A 13,757-nucleotide genomic window follows, 5' to 3' on the forward strand; every position below is an offset into this window, starting at 1 on the left:
ATTGTAAGTCAAGAGAATTGGATGTCAGTTTCATGTCATGGCTCCACTTATTTCCAGTTCAGCAACCCTGGACCATGTACTGTTTTCAAATATAGTCCCTCCCCTGTAGAATGGGACTGTTTCTCTCTTCCTATTTAATTGGGCTATATTTCCCATCAGAGTAGGTAAGGGATAAAAAGTTACTCTCATCAGTCCACTTTTATGTTTTCTTCCCCCAAATTCTATAGCCGTAGTTCTCAACTGTTAGGTTGTTACAGAGGACTCAAATTCTGACATAAGTTGAAGTGGTGTAGTTACAGTTAGAAGAGGAAAATATGAACAAACATGCAGCCTATCTTTTCATTTATGCCAGCTAATGTGATTTGTTATTGTGTGACTGGCATCCAGTGACATATCAGTAGGAAGAAGTTGGTACCTGTTGCACCATAACATTATCATATTTTTAGGTTCCTTGTAAATGGGCCACAGATTGACTTCAAACACAATTCCTTATTTACTTCTTATAGTTCAGGGATACAATTGTATAGCCTTTCATTTTATGAAGAAACTACAGGCCTGGTGCATGAAATTTGTGCACGGAGGGGGTTGTTCCCTCAGCCCAGCCTGCACCATCTCCAATTGGGGACCCCTTGGGGGATGTCCGACATCCCTCTCACAATCTGGGACCGCTGGCTCCTAACTGCTCGTCTGCCTGCCTGATTGCCTCTAATTGCCTCTGCCTGCCTGCCTAATTGCCCCTAACTGCCCTCCCCTGCCAACCTGATTGTCCCCAACTGCCCTCCCCTCCCGGCCTGGTTGCCCCCAACTGCCCTCCCCTGCCTGCCTGATCTTGCCCCCAACTGCCCTCCCCTGCAGGCCTGATCTTGCCTCCAATGGCCCTCCTCTGCTGGCCAATTTGGTTCTGATTGGTCAGTTCCTATGCCAGTCAGCATCTCTGGGACTATCTTCGGGCCTGATCAGAGAGGCGGCCTGAAAAGCAGCCCCCAGGGAGGCTGGAAGAGAAAGAAAGTCCCTGCTGCTGGCGAAGCCCATAAAGAAAGAGGGAGAGAAAGAGAGAGGCAAGTCCTGATCAATAGCTGCCACCTGCCTCTCTCTCTGGGTCTCAGCCCCCTGGGCAGTCAGTGCTGGATTGCCAGGCTGCAGTGGGGCAGTCAGTGCTGGGTCGCCACGGCAACTCAGCGCTGACTGAAGGACTTCTGGGTTGGTCACCCTTTGGTCGTGATCAGTTGTTACAAACACTGGACTTTTATATATTAGAACTAGTGGCCTGGTGCATGAAATTCTTGCACATTAAAAGGGAATTAATTAGAGGAAATATTTTAATATTGCAATTTGCCTTTTTTCTAGGTGAGAGATGAAAGGAAATTAGTAAAATGTATATGAAAATAATATATAAATTTATTAATAAATAAACAGTAGCAAAATGATATAACAACAACAGAGGCATGATATAAAAACAACAAAAACATGATATGAAAACAACAGTGATGCAAACAATGATAAAGTGATTAAATTTATTCTAATATCTCCCTGTACATCACATTAAGAGTGAAAACTTAATGAGTGCTTGAGTAATTTCCCTTGTGATGAAGTATTTAGAACTTTAATGTCACATGCTCTTCGAACTCGAGAGAAAGCAACATATAGCTAACTATGTGGGAAAAAGTGTTCAGGTAGGAATATTCCTACTCTGTCTAGAGTTTGTCCTTGTGATTTATTAATAGTCACTGCAAATGCTGGCATCACGGGAAACTGTCGTTGAATTAATTTAAATGAGAGGCCAGTGTCAGACAGGGACAAATCAATTCTTGGAATCAGAACAACCTCTCCCTCTGTAGATCCTGTTAATACTTAAGCTTCGATAATGTTAGGTCGTAATCTTTTGATAATAAATCTGGTACCATTACAAAGACCCCATTTACTATTAAGATTTCTCAATAGCATGATGATTGTCCCCACTTTCAATTTTAATTTATGACACAGCATTCCCGAAGGAGTAACACTATTAAGAAATTCGATGGCAAAATTTTTTTTTCAGCATCATCTGTTGAATCAATGAAATCATCACTCAAATATGTGTGAAAATCTCCATCGAGTATATCCACAATTTCTTCATTTAATTTTTGAATGTGCTCATTTTTTGGACAAAGAATTGCACGTTTAGATATATTTTTAATATTATCTATAGATATACTATTTCCAAAGGTAGCTTCAATAATAGATCCATTACAAATCATTTCACAGGGGATTTCAATAATATCCATTCCTAAATGAAAACTGCTATCAAGTTTGCCATCTCCAAGTTTTACTAACCATCCACTATAAGCAGAATCCTCTGATCTCATATTTGTTGTAAGAGACAACTTTCTGAAACATCCCCAAACATTACAGTACTTTAAACTCGTTTGTACTATGGCCGATCGCATAGCATGCGGTACAATACTGAGACATTGTCAAAAATCCCCTCCAAGAAGAACTTTCCCACCAAATACAACATTCAAATTCATAATTTCTCTTAGTAATCTGTCTATGGTGTTTATAGCATGACTGGATGCCATGGTGCATTCATCAATAATGAGAAGTTGGGCCTTTTTAATAGTTTTAGCAACTTCACTGTTTATATCGAGTCTAGAAATTGAAGTTTCATTTAGTGGAATGGGTAATTATATTGGGCATGAAAGGTGCTTCCACCGAGAAGTAAATTTGCAGCAATTCCTGTAGATGCTGTGGGTAAAACAGTACCACCACAACCTCTAATATAATGTATTAAAACTTTATAAAGACATGCCTCCATACTCTGAGGGCCGGTTCCTGCCTCAAACCCCGCCCTCCAGGGAAACAGCTTGGGTAGGGTGCAGACATTGCCAAGGCAACCCCTGCAGGACTGACTTCCTTCTGGTTGGTCGAGCCTCAGACGTGCCGGGCGTTACACCCAGGGTTTTTATATAAATAGATAAGGCTTCTAATTCTTAGTAAACCATAAACATAAATTTTCACACTTAAATACTAAAATTAGTGCCTTGTTAGAGATTCTGAATTTTCCAATTCTGTGGAAATTCTACCTGCCAGGTAGGTTTATGCAATATTATAAACTGAACTGTCTTTTGAAACTCCACATTTTCAAGGAACACTTTTTTTTTAAGTGCATCATTAGTGTACTCTGGAATCAGATATGATTTTCAGCTGCTACTCATTTCATTAACTACCTCTTCGTATAGGCAGCCTGAGTTCATCATTAATTTTTTAAACATTTTGTCAAAAACTAAATATGCTATTAAAAATAAAGATATTACAGTTAAAATTAAAAGCTTCAAGAATAAGACTTTTTTTATACGAGTAATGAATATCACTATAAAATTCTAAGTATGAAATTAACATAAAATACAACTGCATGTTGAAAACATACACCATTACCAAAGGGGCATTCACACATTAAAAAATGTAATGAGCCCTAACCGGTTTGGCTTAGTGGATAGAGCGTCGGCCTGCGGACTCAAGGGTCCCAGGTTCAATTCCGGTCAAGGGCATGTACCTTGGTTGCGGGCACATCCCCAGTGGGGGGTGTGCAGGAGGCAGCTGATCGATGTTTCTCTCTCATCGATGTTTCTAACTCTCTATCCCTCTCCCTTCTTCTCTGTAAAAAATCAATAAAATATATTTTTTTAAAATGTAATGATATAATTAATGACTTTAGATATCCAAACTTCCTTACTACTCTTAATGACACTTGGATGTGTTAAGAAGTGGAGTGAACATTTGGGGGTCAGTGGGTTATAAGAAAGTCCAGTCCAGCCAAGATTCTCAAGAGGTAATTGGTCCTATTAATTGGGTCAGTTGAATGTGCACTAGTAAGCAAATTCAATTTCAGGGGAGAGAAGGAAATCTAGCTGGTTAGAATGCTGTATATAAAGAATATGCTGATTGGTGAAAAATGACTAATATTAGTTAGCAACCAAAACAAACACATTTCATTGCCATCAAGGAGCTTACATTCTAGCAGTATAGTAGAAAATACATAGCAAGTATCAGAAGTAAACTGTAATGTATATTAGGAGGATTAAAAAAAAACGCACACAAAGTAGACCAGAATAAAGGAGAACAGGTGCTGTGGGTGGGAATGGGAAGAGAGTGTAATTTTACATTGAGAGGTCATGGTAGGCTTCATGGACATGATGATAAAGAAGGATTTAAAAGTCACAGGGAGGGAGACAGTATTCCAGGTAAAGGAAGCACAGCAAGATGAAACTATTCTTTTCTGGGTTTAAGAAAAAGTAAGAATTCAGTGTGACTGATGTAGATTGAGTGAGATTTTGATATATAAGATGGTCACAGAAAATAGTCAATTAAATTGGATTTTAATAACTCATTCTGAGCAAAATGTTCAGCTATCACAGGATATTAAGTAGTTGAATGACATTATCTGGCTTACATTTCAAATAGACCATTCTGGCCAGTGTACTGAGAAGAGACTGTAGTAACTAGGGAGGGCATAGGCTGAAAAAAATAAATCAATTGTGAAATAATTGCAGTTTCCCAGGTGAAATATGACATTGACCCAAACTAGTGTAGTATTAATGGATGTGTTGGGTTGTATGTATATATTATGAAGATAGAACTGGCATGATTTCCTTACATAGCAAATGTGTGGTATAAGAGAAAGAAAAGAACCAACTAAGGCATTCAAATTTTTATTTTCTTTTAATTATTATTATCATTTGCCATTAACTGAGATGTTAAAATCAGCAAGTGGTGCAGATTTGTCAGGAAAAACACGGAGTTCATTTTTAGAGATTTAAAGTTTTACAGGTCTATTAGACATCCAAGTAGAGATGTTAAGCAGCCTGTCGAGTATATAAATAGACGAGCTTGGATAGAGCTCTGGACTGTAGTTATACAACTTGAGGTGTGACCATATTGATGGTATTTTAAAGACACGGAACTCAGTGAGATCGCTAGGGGAACAAGGCAAGTGTCCAGCACGGAGTCCTGCCGCACTTCAGCATTAATAGATGACTAGGTTAGCCAGCTGGGGAGCCAGTTCTAGGGGGAGTTGATGTGAGATCTGAGAGAAAACGGCAGAAGCTGGCTGATTCCTAGACCTTGGCACATTTCACTAAAATAGCAGCCGTTTATTAATGCTATGGATATATTTAGCTACTTTCTCTTAGTCCCCTTTAAGGACATGGACTGATTCCAGTGTTCATTTCATTCTTTTTCATGTGAAAAGGGAAGAGTGGTAGAAGTAGGGAACCAGGTCGATCAGTGGGCTGAGAAACAAAATGCTTATGTTTTTGGTTGTTGGTGCAAGTCTCCTGAAAGCGAGGGAAGTGGTGAGAAGGGGGAGGACAGAGATCCCTAGAAGAGTTATACTAATACACAAAGAGTTTAACCCCACTGGTTCAGGTCTCTGAGCAAGAATAAATATCCATTAATTTTCATTCTGTAATCATTTTAGGCTTGCATAAGTAATAGCAAAGCAAGGTAATATATCCTAACTTGTTAATTTTGATAGAAAAATAATGGTGTTTATTGTACATCTGTTGTCAACATGAAAAGTAAAAACTGTTTACCCTAACTTAGCATGAACACTCTTCATGAGGTATCCATGGAGTCCTAGGAACATTGAAATACCATTTAATTAAAAAAAATTCATCTCGTCTAATGCCATTCAATAAAATTGTCATTTGGTAAGGCCATCATCAATTACTCAGCTGACAGAAATAATTATTTTTAGATATTTTCCTTTTGGCAGCTCAGCAAAAATAAGCAAAAATGCCTCTGCAGAATAAGCAACTGGAGGTTTCTTTGTAGTCAGCATTGAAAGGTGACTTCTGATCTGTTAAGACACACTCCTCTGGAAAACGAGCATATGGCACTTTCCCCTCACCCTTTGCTTACTTTACAAATCATTCACAGAAAAATTAGAGGCTCAACAACAGCATGATTTCATCCTTGATTGCTTGCTCTTTCTCTATTTTTTTTTAAAGAACTACATCAAAAATGACACTAGTGCAGTGGGATTTTCCTTTCCCCTTACAGAGCAAAGATGTTGCTGATTATTCAGATCTGAAAATGAAAACACCTAGGTAACACATTTAACTGATCCAGGAGTTTAAAAAGAAAGTATTCAAGCCATAAATTGCAGTGCCTTAGAATACGCTTTAGAATGTGAAATTCTTAAACTCCTATGTGGGACTGAGTTTCAATTTATTGCTAATTTTCTTTTCTTTTCCTCATCAGCACGTGACTTATATAGCACATACTTGCAAATGGAAACTATGAAGTCACCGGAGCACTAAACCGTGCATCCCACTTCAGATGAACTGTCTGCTGATCAACCTGCCCTGGAGCCTTGACTTACACAGCTCTACGTGTACAAAGACTTAAAAAATTATGGATGCACATATTTCCTGTAGTATGGGAGAAACAGACTTTGGAGTGCTGTTTCAATTTCAAGAAAATTAAATGATTCTTAAATTTTTACCCCTAGAAGGCATTACAATCAAATACTGCCAAGTGAGTTCAATGTTCACATTGGCTGTGACAGCAAACTTCTAAAATAATGAATAAATAAGGATCAAGATACTTCATATAATATATATCCCATGTTCAAAGGCTGTTAAATCGCGTTGTTTACCCATATCTTCAGAAAAAAATCAGTTCTACTGTCATGGTAAACAACCTGCTTCCCTATTTATAATGGTCTGGCCCTCTAGCAACTTCAGCGTGAAATGATAGCTAATTTGCCTACAAACGGCAGGTGGTCATAATAATCTGGCCACTCAGTGTAATCATATGAAAGGAAGTTTAAATAGAAAAACAATGTAGAAGAAGTGAGCCATCTCTGGATCTTGACAGTATCAGTTTACCAAAATTCAAAACAAAAACCTATGATGAGGAGTGAGCATAATAGTCACATTTGAGCCCAAGCCAGTTTGGCTGAGTGGATAGAGTGTCGACCTGTGAACTGAAAGGGCCCAGGTTCGGTTCCGGTCATGGCACATGCCGGGGTTGTGGGCTTGATCCCCAGTGGAGGACTTGCAGGAGGCAGCTGATCCATTTTTCTCTCTCATCATGGATGTTTCTATCTCTCTCCCTCTCTTCCTTCCTCTCTGAAATCAATAAAAATATATTTTTAAAAAATAGTCATGTTTGGCCAACAATATTATTTCCAAATAAAACATTGGCCATAGCATTTTGTTATTCTAAATTTTAATTTTGTTGAATTTGTAAATTTAAAATTTTTAATTTATAGATTTTCAAGACTCACAGAAATTATTAGTGTGCTAATTTTATACTATTTAGGGAACATTATAATGAAGATAATTTGTTAAAAGCAATGAAACACACACACACAGGAAACTAGGGTAAACACACACACACACACACACAGACACACAAATTCATTGACAACAACCAAACAAGAAAAAGGCTTCAAACTTAAGACACAAACTCTAGAAATATGAGAGCCAAAGAAAATCTGATAGCATTCTGGAAGGCCTATAGAGTGTCTAACCTTTCCATTCAAATTCAAAATTGTAGAGGAAAACATAATGAGTTTTTTAAAAAATCTCATAAATAATCACTCACATGCCATCTTTTAAGGAGAATAAATATGTAGATAGGCATCAGGAGGGGAAAGTAAAATGATAGAGATTAGATAGATAGATAGATAGATAGATAGATAGATAGATAGATGATAGATAGATAGATAGATAGATAGATATAGAAATAGAGATATAGAGACACAGATACAGTTACAGATAGAGAGATAGATGAAGATAGAGATAGAGGGAGATAGAAGGAGAGACAGAGACAGACAATATGAATATCAAAGTCTGTAAAATACAGTAGAACCTAAAGATCCTAGTAGAGATGGGATAAAACACCAGGGGTTTCACATTTTTTTAAAAAAATAAGTTCTCTATTGTTTAATGCATTACATAAGTCTCTTTTCCCCCCATTGACCTCTCCCTGGCCGCTCCCAACCCCAGCACAAGCTCTCACCACCCCAACCCCCCCAGTCTGTGTCCATTGGTTAAGCTCATATGCATGCATACAAGTCCTTTGGTTGATCTGTTATCTCCTCACCCCCCACCTTCCCTTATAGGTTGGACAGTCTATTCCAGTGGTTCCCAAACTTATTTGGCCAACCGCCCCCTTTCCAGAAAAAATATTACTCAGCCCCTGGAAATTAATTTTTTTTAAATTTTAATAGCAGTTACTCATCGCCCCAAAATGCACCTGTGGCCATCACCGCCCCCCTGGATAGCTGCAGCGCCCACCGGGTGGCGGTAGCGCCCACTTTGGGAATCACTGGTCTATTCAATGCTTCTATGACTCTGGTTCAGTTTTTGTTCATCAGTTTATGTTGTTCATTATATTTCACAAATGAGTGAGATCATGTGATACTTATCTTTCTCTGATTGGCTTATTTCACTTAGCATAATGCGCTCCAGTTCCATCCATGCTGTTGCAAATGGTAAGAGTTCCTTCTTTTTTACAGCAGCATATTATTCCTTTGTGTAGATGTACCACAGTTTTCTAATACACTCATCTGCTGATGGGCACTTAGGCTGTTTCCAAGTCTTAGCTATGGTAAATTGTGCTGCTATGAACATAGGGGTGCATATATCCTTTCTGATTGGTGTTTCTGTTTTCTTGGGATATATTCCTAGAAGTGGGATTACTTGGTCAAATGGAAGTTCCATTTTTAATTTTTGAGACAATGTCATACTGTTTTCCAAAGTGGCTGTAATCTAGTAAGGGTTTAATCTCCAAATTTTATAGGGAACTCCTACAACTTAACAAAAGGAAGATAAACAATCCGATCAAAAAATGGGCAAAGGAACTAAATAGACACCTTTCAAAAGAGGACGTATGAAAACATGCTCAAAGTCCCTAATCATCTGAGAGATGCAAATCAAAAGAACAATGAGGTACCAACTCACACCTTTTAGAATGGCAATCATCAACAAATCAACAAACAACAAGTGCTGGAGAGGATGCGGAGAAAAAGGAACCCTCTTGCACTGCTGATAGGAATGCAGACTGGGTTTCCCATTTTCATATATATATATATATATGAAACAACCTGCTTCCCTATTTATAATGGTCTGGCCCTCTAGCAACTTCAGCGTGAAATGATAGCTAATTTGCCTACAAACGGCAGGGGGTCATAGTAATCTGGCCACTCAGTGTAATCATATGAAAGGAAGTTTACAGGTCTATTATATATATTGATTTTTTACAGAGAGGAGGAGAGAGGGATAGAGAGTTAGAAACACCAATGAGAGAAAAACATCAATCAGCTGCCTCCTGCACACCCCCTACTGGGGATGTGCCCGCAACCAAGGTACATGTTCTTGACCGGAATTGAACCTGGGACCCTTGAGTCCCCAGGCCGACGCTCTATCCACTGAGCCAAACCGGTTAGGGCTGGGTTTCACATTTTCAATAGACCCATGGAAAAATCAGAAGTGATGTGGAATTTGAGTATGTCACCCTACCTCTTGGCGAAAGGACACAGTCACCTACTAATAAAATGACATCCTAATAGAGGTAGATTTTTAAAAATATAACTAGTCAGTAAATATTTTATTCTCTAGCATAAATTATTTCCAGCCCTAGTTGTGTTAATAATTGTGACAACTATGGAAACATATTATGAAATAAAATAGAAGGAAGGAAAGAAGGAAGGAAGGAAGGAAGGAAGGAAGGAAGGAAGGAAGGAAGGAAGGAAGGAAGGAAGAAGGAAGGAAGGAAGGGAGGGAAGGAGGGACAGAGGGAGGAAATCCAACAGGCAAAAGACTCAGAATCATATTTGTTTATAGAAAACTGAAGTATGAAAAAAGAAAAATAGCTCCTTGGGAGTGCCTCTCACCTTAGAAGACTTTAACAATGAGTTATTTCAGTAGGATAATAATTTAAATGTACATTAAAAAATAGAGAATGAGAATTGAGCTATGGAAACAAAATTGTGAAACACTGCTAACTGAAAAAAATGAAGTGGAGGAAAAAAAAGTTGAGGATGACGTCAACTACCATAGGACAAAGTCATGAGATTATTATTTGGAATGTAGGGGGCTAGAGAGGACAGGTATTAAAGCAGTTGGAAAGAGAGGACAGAAAGAGTATATTTCATCATAGATATAGATGCTATTTTTGCAGTTAAATGTTCTACAAATAAAACAGTAAAAATATATTCAGATATATTTTGATAAGGTAAATGTTCACACCATGTTCTATGAAAATTTGTATAAAGTGTTATACACTAAGAAATGTTCTAGTTTAGTTATTTAACTCCAAAGGTAACACATTTTCATGCATAAGAGAAAATGAACAGGTGAGTAAAATAGGAAAAATCAAGTTTGCCTAAAACTTTCAACAATGTGATCTAATATCAGAAGAAAATGGAGCAATATCTGCTGAATTTCAAGGAAAAGTTATTTAAAAATCTAGTCAATTTGTAATTCAAGTTTAAACATAATTTATATTTATAAAGGGAGTAGGCAATTAATATGAGACACAAAAGAGCCCAGGGAAAACTCTTAAATTCCTCTTGAAAAACTACATATTGTACCAATCCAGTAAACTAGGAGGTGAATCAAAATTTAAGCATCAGACTGGGCCAGTGTGGCTAGGTGGTTGGGCATCAACCTATGAACCAGAAGGTCAGGGTTCGATTCCGGTCAAGGTCACATGCCCAGGTTGTGGACTCAGTCCCCAGTGGGGGGTGTGCAGGAGGCAGCCGATAAATGATTCCCTCTCATCACTGATGTTTCTATTTCTCTCTCCCTCTCCCTTTCTCTCTGAAATCAATAAAAAGTACTTTTTTTAAATTTTAAGCATCAGGAATAGAGTATAGAAATGGAAAAATAAACTAATATGAAGCAATGATTCCTCGTTCAAATAGAAAACAGCTTATAACTATAAATAATCATTTACAATTGAGGGCCTATGCCTACAGAAAAGAATGCAAGTGTTACAAACTTTCATTAATCAAAAATAAAAATGCATCATATTAAAGCAGAAAGTGTTGAAGGGAAAGAGAGAAAAAAAGTAACATGTGAGTGCTGATTTCTCATCCTATGTGGTAGGGAGTCATTTTGATATTATAAAATTAAAATTTGGAGGAAAAAACACAGTGACTAAAGCCCTATATTTTATAGCATGATCTTTTCTTCTTAATTTAAAAAGAATATTTTTGACAATGAGGTCTTTTTAAAAAAATAGAAAACATTTGCCTGAAACTTGATTTTCTTTTCAATTTCTTTTTAGCCTAACAATTCAAGAAATATTAAATATAATCACTTTTAATAAAATGCATGAATATAACTTCATTTTAAGAAAACAATTTTATTGTCCTATAAATTAACTTTTTAGTTCACATGCTAAGAAAAACCTGAAATGGTGCTGTCTCATTTTCTTTTTTGATGATAATATTCTAGTGGATTTAAAAAAAAATTATTCTTATACGTTTTGTACTTATGTTTGTGTAACATGGATTTAGGTTTGTGCCTCCAGATAGTGAAACTGGTAGACATTGGCCTGGGTAATAAAAAAGAGTGAAGCCTCTTTTTTTCCCTTAGGATTTTCAATTTCAGATATTGTGGGATATATTGTGGGATATTCTGTACTTCCTGAGTCTTAACTGGTAGAAATGCCTAGCAAGGCGCTTTTTTTGGATTTTTAACATAGGGCAAAAGCAGTCAATCTCTATGTTTGGAAGCCATGGCCTGGACCCTTTCAACTCTGCCAAGATTTACAGAGTATTCATATGCCATTTCCTAATTCTTCTCTATATATTAAAAAGCCACGTGGCCAAACCGGTTTGGCTCAGTGGATAGAGCGTTGGCCTGCGGACTCAAGGGTCCCAGGTTCAATTCCGGTCAAGGGCATGTACCTTGGTTGCAGGCACATCCCCACTGGGGGGCGTGCAGGAGGCAGCTGGTCGATCTCTCTCATCGATGTTTCTAACTCTCTATCCCTCTCCCTTCTTCTCTGTAAAAAATCAATAAAATATATTTTAAAAAAAAAGCCACGTGGTACATCAGTAGCATGGGTATATCTCCTGGCTTTACCTAACTGGTACCAATACTGAAGAAGGGAGTCATTAATATCCTGACAGAAATACAGAAATAGAGGACAAGAAAGAAAATCAATATACATATATATACACACACACACACACACACACACACACACACACACACACACACACATACACTGAGTGGCCGTATTATTATGACTGGCCATATTATTATGATCACCCCATCAGTACTTAGTTGGGCCACCTTTTGCCTTCAATACTGCGGCGATTCTTCTTGGCATTGACTCCAGGAGATGTTGAAAGGTAATGTGAGGAATCTGACACCATGACTGATGAATAGCACTGTCCAGTTCTGTGAGATTTGATGGCTGTGGAACCAGCTGCCTGATGGCTCTTTTAACTTCGTCCTACAAATGCTCAATTGGATTGAGATCTGGTGATTGTGGGGGCCACCTAAGCAAGGTGAAGTCTCCCTCATGTTCTTGAAAGCACTCCTGCACAATACGAGCACCGTGGCATGGCGCATTGTCTTGTTGGAAGAAGCCATCTCCATTGGGATATGCCATCAACATGATAGGACGAACTTGATCAGCAATGATACTTAGGTATGTTGTGCTATTCAGACGTTTATAATGATCTGGCCCTCTAGCAACTTCAGTGCGAAATTATAGTTAATTTGCTATACATAGCAAATGTACATAGGTTGTGGGCTTGATCACCAGTCATGGCTCATATGGGGGGACATCATCTATGTTTCTCTTCATCAATGTTTCACTTTCTTTCTCTCCCCCTTCCTCTCTAGAATCAACAAAAGCATATCCTTTGGTGAGGACTGGAAATATATATATATATATAGTAAAATAATTTTGAGATTGAAAACCTGCAAAACAGAGCAAATATTCAAATTTCCTTCAACCTAATGGAAAAATTCACGGACTGACAGTGAGATGTTATATCTTGTCAGCTACAGCAGTGACCTTTAGACTTGATACTGACATCAATACACCACGCAAGCTGTCTGTTAGAAAACAAACACAGATCCATCTGTACTTCAAGAATCCTCAGTGAATGCAGAAGTCATTTACAAATGATCCTTATCTTTTAAAATGCCTAGAAACTGCACTTCTAAAAACTTCATTATAACTAATGCCTAAATACATTTATTTAAATTTTACTTGTTTTTGGTGGAAGAGTGATTTCTGAAGAATGATTTTAAGTGAATGGCCTTCCTGGAACCTTATTAGATTTTTTTTAATGCCTGAATTTATTTTTTTGTATTTAAAGTGGCATTCTTCTAAATAAGCCAATGAAAAGGGGTAGCAAATTTCTGCTAGTGTGACATTGGCATCTTTGAAATTCTATTCCCATTTTTCATTTCTTAAAAATAAAAAAATTATTAATTAAAACAATAATTTAATTTTAGAACTCCTATAATAATCTCCTGGCCTTGAGGAATTAATTATTTCTCCCTTTCTTCCTTTCTCCCACCTCAGTATTTTGTCCTATTTCTCTCTGCAACATTTATTCAGCATTGTGCCCAGGCATTGTGCTAATCACCTGAGCTAAAAGGAGAATAAACACAGTCCATGCTCTTGCTTACCTGAAATCCAATTGTAGGAAAGGATTGCTGAGAGTCAAAGATTACAAGGCTTGGAGGTCTGTGGTTCTGTGTTTTTGAGGTAAAGCAATATCTTCTACAAATATT

This window comes from Myotis brandtii, unplaced genomic scaffold (genome assembly GCF_000412655.1).
Source record: "Myotis brandtii unplaced genomic scaffold, ASM41265v1 scaffold343, whole genome shotgun sequence".
Classification (NCBI taxonomy): Eukaryota; Metazoa; Chordata; class Mammalia; order Chiroptera; family Vespertilionidae; genus Myotis; species Myotis brandtii.